Source organism: Salmo salar, chromosome 16 (genome assembly GCF_965601325.2).
Source record: "Salmo salar chromosome 16, fSalSal1, whole genome shotgun sequence".
Classification (NCBI taxonomy): Eukaryota; Metazoa; Chordata; class Actinopteri; order Salmoniformes; family Salmonidae; genus Salmo; species Salmo salar.
Window position 1 is genome coordinate 46026722 of NC_138306.1, and position 12358 is coordinate 46039079.

Consider the following 12358-nt stretch of genomic DNA (forward strand, 5'->3'; position numbering starts at 1 on the left):
ACGTCATTCAGAATGCAATGGAAGATCTCTTATCCATAGAGGCTATAGTGGGATATTGTTGACCTCTGTCACCTAAACTATAGGAAATGTCATCCCTTCTACCTATGGAAGCCTACCACCTCTTTCTATTGTAAATTCATCAGTTGATGGTGTAATGCTAACCTCCTCTTTTGACTCATCCTTACTGTAGTTGTTGCTATGCGACCCCCTTTCGATTATATACCATAGGGTTGGTCTATCTACTGACTGTACGTACGTACCCCAACCAGAAACCATGGATTACAGGCAAAATTCGCACTGAGCTAAAGGGTAGAGCTGCCGTTTTCAAGGAGCGCGACTCTAACCCGGAAGCTTATAAGAAATCCCGCTATGCCCTCCGACGAACCATCAAACAGGCAAAGTGTCAATACAGGACTAGGATTGAATCGTACTACACCGGCTCTGATGCACGTCAGATGTGGCAGGGCTTGCACACTATTACAGACTACAAAGGGAAGCACAGCCGAGAGCTGCCAAGTGATACGAGCCAACCAGATGAGCTAAATAACTTCTATGCTCGCTTCGAGGCAAGTAACACTGAAACATGCATGAAATGACAGTGAGATCACGCTCTCCGCAGCCGTGAGTAAGACTTTTAAACAGGTCAACATTCACAAGGGCCAGACGGATTACCAGGACGTGTACTCCAAGCATGCGCTGACCAACTGGCAAGTGTCTTCACTCACATTTTCAACCTCTCCCTGTCTGCGTCTGTAATACCAAAATGTTTCAAGCAGACCACCATAGTCCCTGTGCCAAAGAACACTAAGGTAACCTGCCTAAATGACAACCAACCCGTAGCACTCACGTCTGTAGCCATGACATGCTCACATCAACACCATTATCCCAGAAACCCTAGACCCACTCCAATTTGCATACCGCCCCAACAGATCCACAGATGATGCAATCTCTATTGTACTCCACACTGCCCTTTCCCACCTGGACAAAAGGAACACCTATGTGAGAATGCGATTAATTGACTACAGCTCAGCGTTCAACACCATAGTGCCCTCAAAGCTCATCACTAAGCTAAGGAACCTGGGACTAAACACCTCCCTTTGCAACTGAATCCTGGACCTCCTGATGGGCATGCCCCCAGGTGGTAAGGGTAGGTAACAACACATCCACCACGCTGATCCTCAACACGGGGGCCCCTCAGGGGTGCGTGCTCAGTCCCGTCCGGTACTCCCTGTTCACTCATGACTGCACGGCCAGGCATGACTCCAACACCATCATTAAGTTGTCCGACAACGATGAGACAGCCTATAGGGTAGAAACCTGACCGTGTGGTGCAAGGACAACAACCTCTCCCTCAGCGTGATCAAGACAAAGGCGATGATTGTGGACTACAGGAAAAGGAGGACCGAGCACGCCCCCATTCTCATCGACGGGGCTGTAGTTGAGCAGGTTGAGAGCTTCAAGTTCCTTGGCGTCACCAACAAAATAACATGGTCCAAGCACACCAAGACAGTCGTGAAGAGGGCACGACCAAACCTATTCCCCTTCAGGAGACTGAAAAGATTTGGCATAGGTCCTCAGATCCTCAAAAGGTTTTACAGCTGCACTATCGAGAGCATCCTGACAGGTTGCATCATTGCCTGGTATGGCAACTGCTCGGCCTCCGACCACAAGTCACTACAGAGGGTAGTGCGTATGGCCCAGTACATCACCAAGCTTCCCGCCATCCAGGACCTCTATACCAGGAGGTGTCAGAGGAAGGCCCTAAAAATTGTTCAAGACTCCAGCCACCCTAGTCATAGACTGTTCTTTCTGCTACCGCACGGCTAGCGGTACCGAAGCGCCAAGTCTCGGTCCAAGAGGCTTCTAAACAGCTTCTACCCGCCAAGCTTTAAGACTCCTGAACAGGTAATCAACTGGCTATGCCCCTCTTCTACGCTGCTGCTACTCTCTGTTATTATCTATGCATAGTCACTTTAATAACTCTACCTACATGTACATATTACCTCAATTACCTCGACACCGGTGGCCCCGCAAATTGACTCTGTACCGGTACCCCCTGTATATAGCCCTGCTATTGTTATTTACTGCTGCTCTTTAACTAATTATTTGTTATTCTTGTCTCTTATTTTCTTAATACTGCATTGTTGGTTAAGGGCTTGTAAGTAAGCATTTCACTGTAAGGTCTACACCTGTTGTATTCGGCGCATGTGACAAATAACATTTGATTTGATCATATGTCTGTCATTGGGACCCATGTATGGTTTTAGAATCTGTAGAGACAGCTATAGCTAGCAAAAGCCTTCCCCTTCTTGGTGTAGGCTTGTATAAACAAAAGGCCCAGGGCGTGTCACTAAGATTATGCGATCTTCTTTAGTTGTCTTTACCATGCGCATATCTCCCTTTACATCTGACATGTAATACGTCCATGTAATTGATGAAAACAAAATGTTGCGGTCACTTTTGAAGGACGTGTCCCCAGAGAGATAGATCGTTTTGGGTCTGGGTCATTTAAGAACTTGTGCACAGAGTTGAAGGCTGTCGCTGAGAGGCTTTTTGGCAAGTGAATTCCAGTCAACTCCGATGATAACACCGTATTGATTCTTCACTTAGTGAGCATGTACAGAAGAGTCAATCCCAGCTGTGACAAACTGATAGAAACCGTCTAGCTTTTACAGTCCATTCCCTAAGCTGGGATGGCCAATCAGTTCCAGGCTAGCAAAGATCTGTGCTGTTAGCATTAGCTGTAACATTAGCAATGTTCTAGCTAAGAAGACCTACTAACTATGTTGTGCTAGCTATTGTATGTGCTGGCAATGCTGTGTAAGCTATGTGCTAGCTCAATAAAAAAAACACTCTGCTCTATGGTATTTCCCCGTGCGAGGACAATCCTTCTGTAAGCTTAGGATGTGTCCACTTGTCATGACAGTCACCATTTTGAAAGAAGAAAAACATCTGTGTCTGGAAACCTCACATAACTTCACCATTAGAGAATAAACATTTGATCAGATTGCAGGACTTCTTCCCCCGTTCACAATATCTGAATAATTCATGTTCTGGGTTTCATTTTGGATGAAATTGTAAATGCTCCTCCTACTTGGGTCAATCGAAGTGTATTGGAATGACAGTATATTACCTGGCCTTTTGACCCCTAAAGCTCCATCTCTGTCAGTATGGGCTGGTCTGACCCCATGCTCAGTCCATGGAAGTGGGCTCCTCCATTATTGGAAAATGGGGCTGTGGTGGTGCATTTCTTGTAAGATGGAAAATGTCCCTTATACTGCTTCATACGTATAAGAACTAGTTTTCATTAAACACCTGTGTTTGACTATATATGTTTTGGACCAAATTGACCATAATAATAGGTAGGATCCAACAACCTGAGCACGGCCTCATTGTTAATCCGTAGCCTATAGCTATTATTCTATTGCATTTTATACTAGCAAAATACTTAATAGCGGTTTAGACATTCATCAACACCTTGAATGCACCCGCGGTACTGCCCTACTGTGAGAGCCTTGTTGATTCTTAACCTACACCTACAGTATGATAAGATTGATTCCATTCAATAGTGCACAAGGACAAGACAGCCTGGTTGAGGAGAGAGATTCTCAGGCTCGCCATATTCACTGGCAGGTGCCGTTGCCGTGGTAATCAGAAAGTCTTGAGTGAAAGAGTGATAGAGGAAGAAATGCAGCAGTGGTGGGCGGGCTTGTTGGTTGGGGGAGAATCCTAGTATGTATGCTACTCCTGTTCTTTGTTCCGGCCTCACATTCATGGCCTTCGTTTACTGTAGCGATATGACTCACACTGTAATTTATTTTATAATAACAGTGATAGCGTAATAAAAGTAAACCTATAGCTATGATAATCATGATAATGCAAATCTATTACTTATCTTTTTTAAGACTGAAATACATGCAGAAGTTCAATAATGATAGAAAATTAGTAGACTATTTTTATTATAAATAATTATGAGTTTTTATTAATCATTACTAATAACAGTATTGTTACTACAGTATAAGTTGTGGTAAGAATGTTTTTACGGATTCGACTAGGGGATGAATTATTTTGTTCAAGCTTCCATTGACAGACAACAAACCTGCTATTAGTGGCTAATTACTTAAACAAATTACCATAATTAGAAAAACAAGATGGGAGAGGCAACAAACAGCTTGTTTTGCTCTGACTAACACTCATGGACCCCTGGACTTGAGCCCTTGACTGCTTAACCACAACAGACAATACTCAGAAACCAAGTGTGCTTGTTCTTTCAAACTCAGATCCCCCTTTATGTCCACGCAGCGTTTAAGTCATCGTCCGTCAGGAGACAGTGCTCTTGATTAGCCTCTGTTTCGCCTGACTTGGTTCGCTGGCTACAGAAACGCCAATTACATCCAGTGGATGTGGCTCAGACCTTTGGCTCCTATTGTGTTTGCATGACTGGAGATAGAAAGAGCCTGCTGTACAGAGCTGACTCGCTAATCACAGCACTGCTCGGCCCTAGCCCACTGCTGCTGTGGGGCATCTATGCTCTTGCATGGTTGATGTTCAGTCTGACCTTATAGGCGTGGAATGAGGCTCTGTTTTACGCTTTGTTGGTTTAGATTGTTTAGATTACAAAATCCTAAACTAAGTCCATTCGGGTTCATCTTGCCACACTGCTCCATAGAGAGTTGGTGTGTACTGTGTTACTCACAGTAGGTGAGATAGTAGTGCCAGCTGAAGGCTGACTTCTTCCAGGTTATGGGTTGTGTAAGCTCTGGTTACTGCATATATTAGTCACTCACTGATCAAAATAAACAGTCATTCATTGTCAGATTGCGGTTCTGAATGGAAACTGCACAGACCAGTTGTGAAGTAGGCAGCACATCATGTCAATGGCATTCGTTTGGCTGGTATCAATAGCCTTACACTATATGAGTTGCCCACTTAACCACACACAGCAGTGGTGTGATGTCCAACATGGTTGCAGGACAGAGGATATGATATGGCGTTGTTTTGCTCTATGACATCGATTACCTATACCCTCCTATTACCCCTTCTGCTTAGTTCGCCTTTATTCATCTCATCCTCTCTTTTACCACCTTTTCTGATTGTGAAAAGGGGATTGGCTGTTGCCATAGAAACTGCCTCGAACTGTAGGACGCCATTGGCAGGCTCGCTAACACTCGCACGGCTCCGTCTGAATTATATTCCTCTTGGGGACGATTTCCTCCTCCAGATTATCCAGCATGCATTGCGGCCCCACCAGCAGCAAATAGGACACAACATAAAGAGCCATGTTGGGGGGAAGAAAGAGAAAGGGAGGGAAAAAAACACCAGAGAAATAGTCATCAACTGACAAATGTCACTGCAATTAATGCTTTTGCCACCGGAGCAATTAAGATGGAAGAAGGTCGCGATAACATTGGCCCGCAAGCCAGCTCATGAATATATTGCTTTGATGGAAGAAACCTAATGGGCAAAATCAACCGACTGTATTGAATTCCCTTAGGACCACCATTCAGCATGCCCCCTCTCAGTCTCTACTCACTATCAGTGGCTGGCCTTCAGTAACACACTGCCACACTGCCTTCAAAGCTGTCCAGCAGAATAATAAATGTGTTTCATGTCTCCCACTTTGAAATGATAAAGAGAGTGGTGTGTTCAAGGCATGGGCAATGATGTGTCTCCATATGTCCACAGCCATTAGCTAGACATTTTGAGGCTGCTTTGTGCAGGCCGGATGCATATATTATCTTGCACCTGCCTATTTTCAGTACATATTGCCTTGCTTATCTCTATATGTGGATACAGATTAATGTGTAAAGGAATGCGACTCACTGATGAAAAAAGTAGGAAAAATACCACCTCTCATTGCTCCAACCCTCTGGCCTTCCCTGTGGCTCAGTTGGTAGAGCATGGTGTGTGCAATGCCAGGGTTGTGGGTTTGATTCCCACGGGGGGCCAGTACAAAAAAAAAAAATGCATGAAATTAAAATTAAATGTATGTATTCACTACTGTAAGTCGCTCTGGATAAGAGCATCTGCTAAATGACTAAAATGTAAAAAAATGGTAGAGTGGCCAGACAGAAGCCACTCCTCAGTAAAGGCTCTTGACAGACCGCTTGAAGTTTGTCAAAAGGCACCTAAAGGAATCTCAGACCATAAGAAACCAGATGGCCTGAATGCCAAGCGTCATGTCTGGAGGAAACCTGGCACCATCCCTACGGTGAAGCTTGGCCATATACCACAACCCCCTCGGGCCTTATTGCTTAAATATAAAACATTTAAAGACATACAATACTACATCAGCCTGATCTCTATTTTGTTCCACTGTGAATTCCCTAAGTGGTGACAGACACGCAGTAATGAAATGCAGCGCTATTCCAGCGGAGGGTTTGCCGCACTGACATTGCCTGCCTGCCCGAAAGCAGTGGTCCATAGCCTGACCTTTGTGACCCGCCAAAGGCGTAGATGCCCTCCCCAGTAATATAGAAGTGGCCTGAATTCTGCTGGTGTGTGCAGAAATACCTCCAATGTCTGGAAAGCACCTCCCCCCTCATCAACACTGCCGCTGCGGGGAGGAAATCTCATCACTCAGGCTGACAAAGAACTGACCGAGGTCCTTTAGCAATTCAGATGGCTACACTGTGCAGGAATGAACGTCTGTTCAAATGAAATTATGTGTCGTCAAAATCTATTGAATAATAGCCCTTTTTTTGTGTATCTGTGTGTATTCATAGGAGTAATTCTTAAACAAATACTTCCAGATAATATTTACAAAAATGAATGCTGCATTAACTTTAATTTCTTTGTTAAAAATAGAAATCATTGTAAGTCCATAATTAAAGAAAATGACTAGGGTGGACTGTATAAGGAGGCTAGGTAAGGAGTGATGTTGCCACTATGGTGCATCTGTAAGAATGAAGGAATCATTGTTGAAGACAAGGTTTCCAGTTCAGGGTATTTATTAACTAACAATTAAACCCAGCACAAGGACACGAGAAGTAGGATGGAGATTTGATGGCTTCTAAAGCAGGTAGGTTAATTTGTGATACAAGTTATGGGCTTGTGGTAGTGGCTGGAGCAGAATCAGTGGAATGATATCAAAATACATTCCAGCCATTATTTTGAGCCGTCCTCCCCTCAGTAGCCTCCACTGAAAGGTAGATACAACACATTAACATAGAAGACAAAGTGCCTTAACTAAGAAGAAATGTTAACCTCTTTTGGGTAGGGGGCAGTATTTTCACGGCCAGATGAAACACGTACCCAAATTAAACTGCCTACTACTCGGGCCCAGAAACTAGAATATGCATATTATTAGTAGATTTGGATAGATAACACTCTGAAGTTTCTAAAACTGTTTGAATGATGTCTGTGAGTAACAAAACTCATATGGCAGGCAAAAACCTGAGAAAAATCCAACCAGGAAGTGGGAAATCTGATGCTTGTAGTCTTTTCAAGTCATTGCCTATCTAACACACAGTGACTTAGGGTTCATTTTGCACTTCCTACGGCTTCCACTAGATGTCAACAGTCTTTAGAACCTAGTTTCAGGCTTTTGCAGTGAACAGAGAGCGAACAAGAAGGCCGGGAGTTGGTGACTCAGAAAATGACATGAGTTTTGTGGCGCGCATTTACGTGATGAGGTAGCTGTGTTCCATAACGTTTTTCAAGACATTGGAATCGTCCGGTTCAAATATTATTGAAGTTTTATGTTAAAAAGGCCCTAAAGAGTGTTGCTATACAACGTTTGACATGTTTCAACGAATGTAAATATAACTTTTTTTGACTTTTCGTTGTGAAATTTTGGGCGTGCTTCCTACATTTGGAGTAGCTTACTGAACGCGCTAACAACAACGAGGTATTTGGACATAAATTATGGACTTTATCGAACAAAACAACATTTATTGTGGACCTGGGATTCCTGGAAGTGCCTTCTGATGAAGACCATCAAAGGTAAGTGAATATTTATAATGCTAGTTATGATTTTAGATGACTCCAAAATGGCGGGTATCTGTATTGCCTGATGTATTTTTCTGAGCGCCGTACTCAGATTATTGCAAAGTGTGCTTTCCCTGTGAAGCTTTTTTGAAATCTGTCACAGCGGTTGCATAAAGGAGATGTTTGTCTATAATTCTTTGAATAACAGTTTAATATTTTATCAATGTTTATGATGAGTATTTTTCTAAATTGTTGTGCTGATTCACCGGCAGTATTGGAGGCAAAATATTTTCTGAACATCACGCGCCAATGTAAAATGCTGTTTTTGGATATAAATATGAACATTATCGAACAAAACATACATGTATTGTCTAACATTGAGTCCTAGGAGTGTCATCTGATGAAGATCGTCAAAGGTTAGTGCTTAATTTTAGCTGAATTTCTGTTTTTTTGTGACCCCTCTCCTGCTTGGAAAATGGCTGTGTGGATTTTCTTGTGTTGTCCCTGTCCTAATATAATCTAACTTTATGCTTTCGCCGTAAAGCCTTTTTGAAATCAGACAATGTGGTTACATTAAGGAGAAGTGTATCTTTAAAATGGTGTAAAATAGTCGTATGTTTGAGAACTTTGAATTATGACATTTTGTTGTTTTGAATTTGGCGCTCTGATTTTTCACTGGCTGTTGAATAGTGTGAACCGTGGGTGGGACGGTAGCGTCCCACCTGCCCAAGAGAGGTTTTAAAGTATAACAAACATGCTAACCAAACAAAGTTGGCCAGAAGGTAATTAGGGAATAGGTGGGCTGGCATGATCCTTCAGAACAATAGTAGGGCAGACGGTTGCGCTTGCTCTCTCTGAAAAGCCAACAATGTTTACATTTTCAAACTACTTGCCATGCAAGCTTTATGCTTGAAAATTATGTGTGAAATTACAGGCCCAGGAGAATCACTGTCGCAGGTGCTGTTATCACCAGTCATGAAGAGCAGGAAGGCGTTAATAATGCACATCTGTCACTGTTGTCTGAGTCTCCATAAAACGCAGAGTGACTGACTGCTTCAGGCATTATGCACAAATGCGTACTGGCTTCATTTGTTTTCATTGATGTCAAGGTGACTAGGGGGTGAATTTGATTTGTTTCTATATAATTGCATTAAAGCCACCAGAAGTGAGTCATATTCGATTTTTTGCATGCGTCATATATTTATGATACACTTTCAAATCCTTGAAATCTCATTAGCAAAGCAGCAATGGCTCCCTGCACGCAGTCATTTATCAAAATGGCTGCCATGTATTCCCTCACTGACAGCATTTCTGATGTTGTAAAAAGAGGTCCAAATCATCAAAGAACATAGCCCAGACAAAATCTATGAATTTGATGAATACATAATTGATGGGTACAGAGGTTTTAAAATGATGAGCAACTATAATAAGTATGCTGTAATGTCAATTTGATATGGTTTGGTATTCAACTGATGTAACCAGCAAGGCTCCCGAGTGCCGCAGCGGTCTAAGGCACTGCATCTCAGTGCAAGAGGAATCACTATAGTACCTGGTTCGAATACAGGCTGTATCACATCTGGCCGTGATTGGGAGTCCCATTGGGCGGTGCACAAATGGCCCAGCATTGTCGGTGTTTGGCCAGAGTAGGCTGTCATTGTAAATAAGAATTTGTTCTTAACTGACTTGCCTGGTTAAATAAAAATTCTCGTACCATAATATCATCCAATATCCATACCAATAACAGATTCTTAACAAGATGCTTAAACAAAACACAGAGCATCTGTGTCATGAGGCTTGAAAACGGGATAGACGCTCGCTGCCTTCTAGTCCTCTGTCTGTGTGTTTTGTAGCATATTGAATGGCCACACACAGAGTGAATACAGGCTCGGCCAAGCACAAACATTGATCAAAATGGAGCTAAACTTGATCTGACAGATGATACGTTTCTCTGTGTACCATCTGCTGTCAACCATACACTGCAGAGAGGAGCGATGTGGCCGTTGTTTATATGTATGGAAGAGCCCAAGCATCGCTCTTTCTGTCTATGTTGTTTATATAGTACATTTAGAAAGTATTCACACCCCTTGACCTTTTCCACATTTTGTTGTGTTACAGCCTGAATTGAAAATGGATTCAAAGTGGAATTATATATACACAATACTCAATGATGTCAAAGTGGAAATATGTTTTTTCGAAATTTGTACAAATGTATTAAAAATGAAAAACTAAAATGTAAAAATGTAAAAAGTATTCAACCCTTTTGTTATGGCAAGCCTAAATAAGTTCAGGAGTAAAAATGTGTTTAACAAGTCACATAATAAGTTGCATGGACTCACTCTGTGTGCAATAATAGTGCTTAACATTATTTTTGAATGATTACCTCATCTCTGTATCCAACACACTTATCTGTAAGGTCCCTCAATCGAGCAGTGAATTTCAAACACAGATTCAACCACGAATACCAGGGAGGTTTTCCAATGCCTCACAAAGAAGGGCACCTATTGGTAGATGGGTACACATTTTAAAAAGCAGGCTCCCTGTGGCTCAGTTGGTAGAGCATGGTGTTTGCAACGCCAGCATGGTGTGTGCAACGCCAGGGTTGTGGGTTTGATTCCCACGGGGGGCCAGTACAAAAAAAAATGCATGAAATGAAATGTATGAAAATGTATGCATTCACTACTGTAAGATGCTCTGGATAAGAGTGTCTGCTAAATGACTAAAATGTAAATGTAATCCCTTTGAGCATGGTGAAGTTATTAATTACACTTTGGATGTTGTATCAATACACCCAGTCACTACAAAGATACAGGCGTCCTTCCTAACCCAGTTGCCGGAGAGGAAGGAAACCGTTCTGGGATTTCACCATGAGGCCAATGTTGACTGTAAAACAGTTACACAGTTTAATGGCTGTGGTAGGAGAAAACTAATGATGGATCAACAACATTGTAGTTACTCCACAATAATAACCTAATTTACAAAGTGAAAAGGAGGAAGCCTGTACAGAATAAACATACTCCAAAACATGCATCCTGTTAGCAAAAAGGCACTAAAGTAATACTGCAAAAAATGTGGCAAAGCAATGAACTTTTTGTCCTGAATACAAAGTGTTATGTTTGGGACAAATCCAATACAACGCGTTACTGAGTACCACTTCATATTTTCAAGCATAGTGGTCACTGCATCATGTTATGGGTATGCTTGTAATCATTAAGGACTGAGGCGTTCTGTTTTTCAGGATAAAAAATAAATAGAATGGAGCTAAGCACCGGCAAAAGTATAGAGGAAAACCTGGTTCCAAGATGGCGTAGCAGTGCAGACTTTGTTTGTTGTTCTCCCGTGTACATTTTGTATTTTTCGTGTTTTTGTATATATTTCAATATATTTTCAATCTCTTTTTCGATTTTTTAAATTAAATATACCTTCCGGCAACCCGCCTCACCCAATGTGATACGGATCTGCTATTTTTAGACCTTATAGCCAGAACCTTCATCAGAAGCTAGCAATCAGAAGCTAACCAGCTAATTAGCTACTAGCTATTTAGTCATTGCTAGCCACTGCTAGGGGCCTTTACCTTTAGCACAGACACCAGCCACTTTTAGCCTGGATAATACTTGCCAGCCTGCCAGTCTGCATATCGGACAGTTTTTCTCCACTACAACACCGGATTTCTGCTGTAAGCCCTGGACCATTACTCCAGATCATCGCAGCTAGCCTGCTGCCACCGAGTGGCCCAGCCCCGAAGCTAGCCTTGAGCCAGGCCCATCTCCCGGCCTGCTCAGTGGACCCTATAATCACTCGGTACACAGCTGATACCTCCTGGACTCTTCACTAACACGACTATAATCCACTACACCACCGGATTCCTGCCGTTAGCTCTGGACCTTTGCATCGGATCATCGCTGCTAGCTAGCTGCTACCCAGTGGCTATAGTGGCTAACGCCCTTGTCCCGAAGCTAGCACCAGTTAGCTGCAAGCGTCGGAGCAGACACTTCTACAGCCCCGGCCTGCTAATTTTTTTGAACGCCGTGTCTCCTGCTTGCTAACGTAGTAACGACTACCTAGCGGCTTCCCTGTTTCATCTTTCCTTCCAGTTCTCTGCTGCCAATGACTGGAACGAACTGCAAAAATCTCTGAAGCTGGAGACTCATACCTTCCTCACTAGCTTTAAGCACCAGCTGTCAGAGCAGCTCACAGATTACTGCACCTGTACATAGCCCATCTGTAAACAGCCCATCTATCTACCTACCTCATCCCCATACTGTATTTATTTATTTATCTTGCTCCTTTGCACCCCAGTATGTCTACTTGCACATTCATCGTCTGCACATCTACCATTCCAGTGTTTAATTGCTATATTGTAATTACTTCGCCACTATGGCCTATTTATTGCCGTAATTAACTTACCTCATTTGCCTCACTGTATATAGAC

The 12358-nt window shown here is 42.7% G+C and overlaps 1 protein-coding gene across 1 annotated transcript in view; it reads left to right on the forward strand.

The window, feature by feature from the left end:
• LOC106573931 (adenomatous polyposis coli protein 2) overlaps positions 1–12358 on the forward strand; it is a 51990-nt gene that overhangs the window by 5612 nt on the left and 34020 nt on the right. The gene's annotated exons all lie outside the window — the stretch shown is intronic.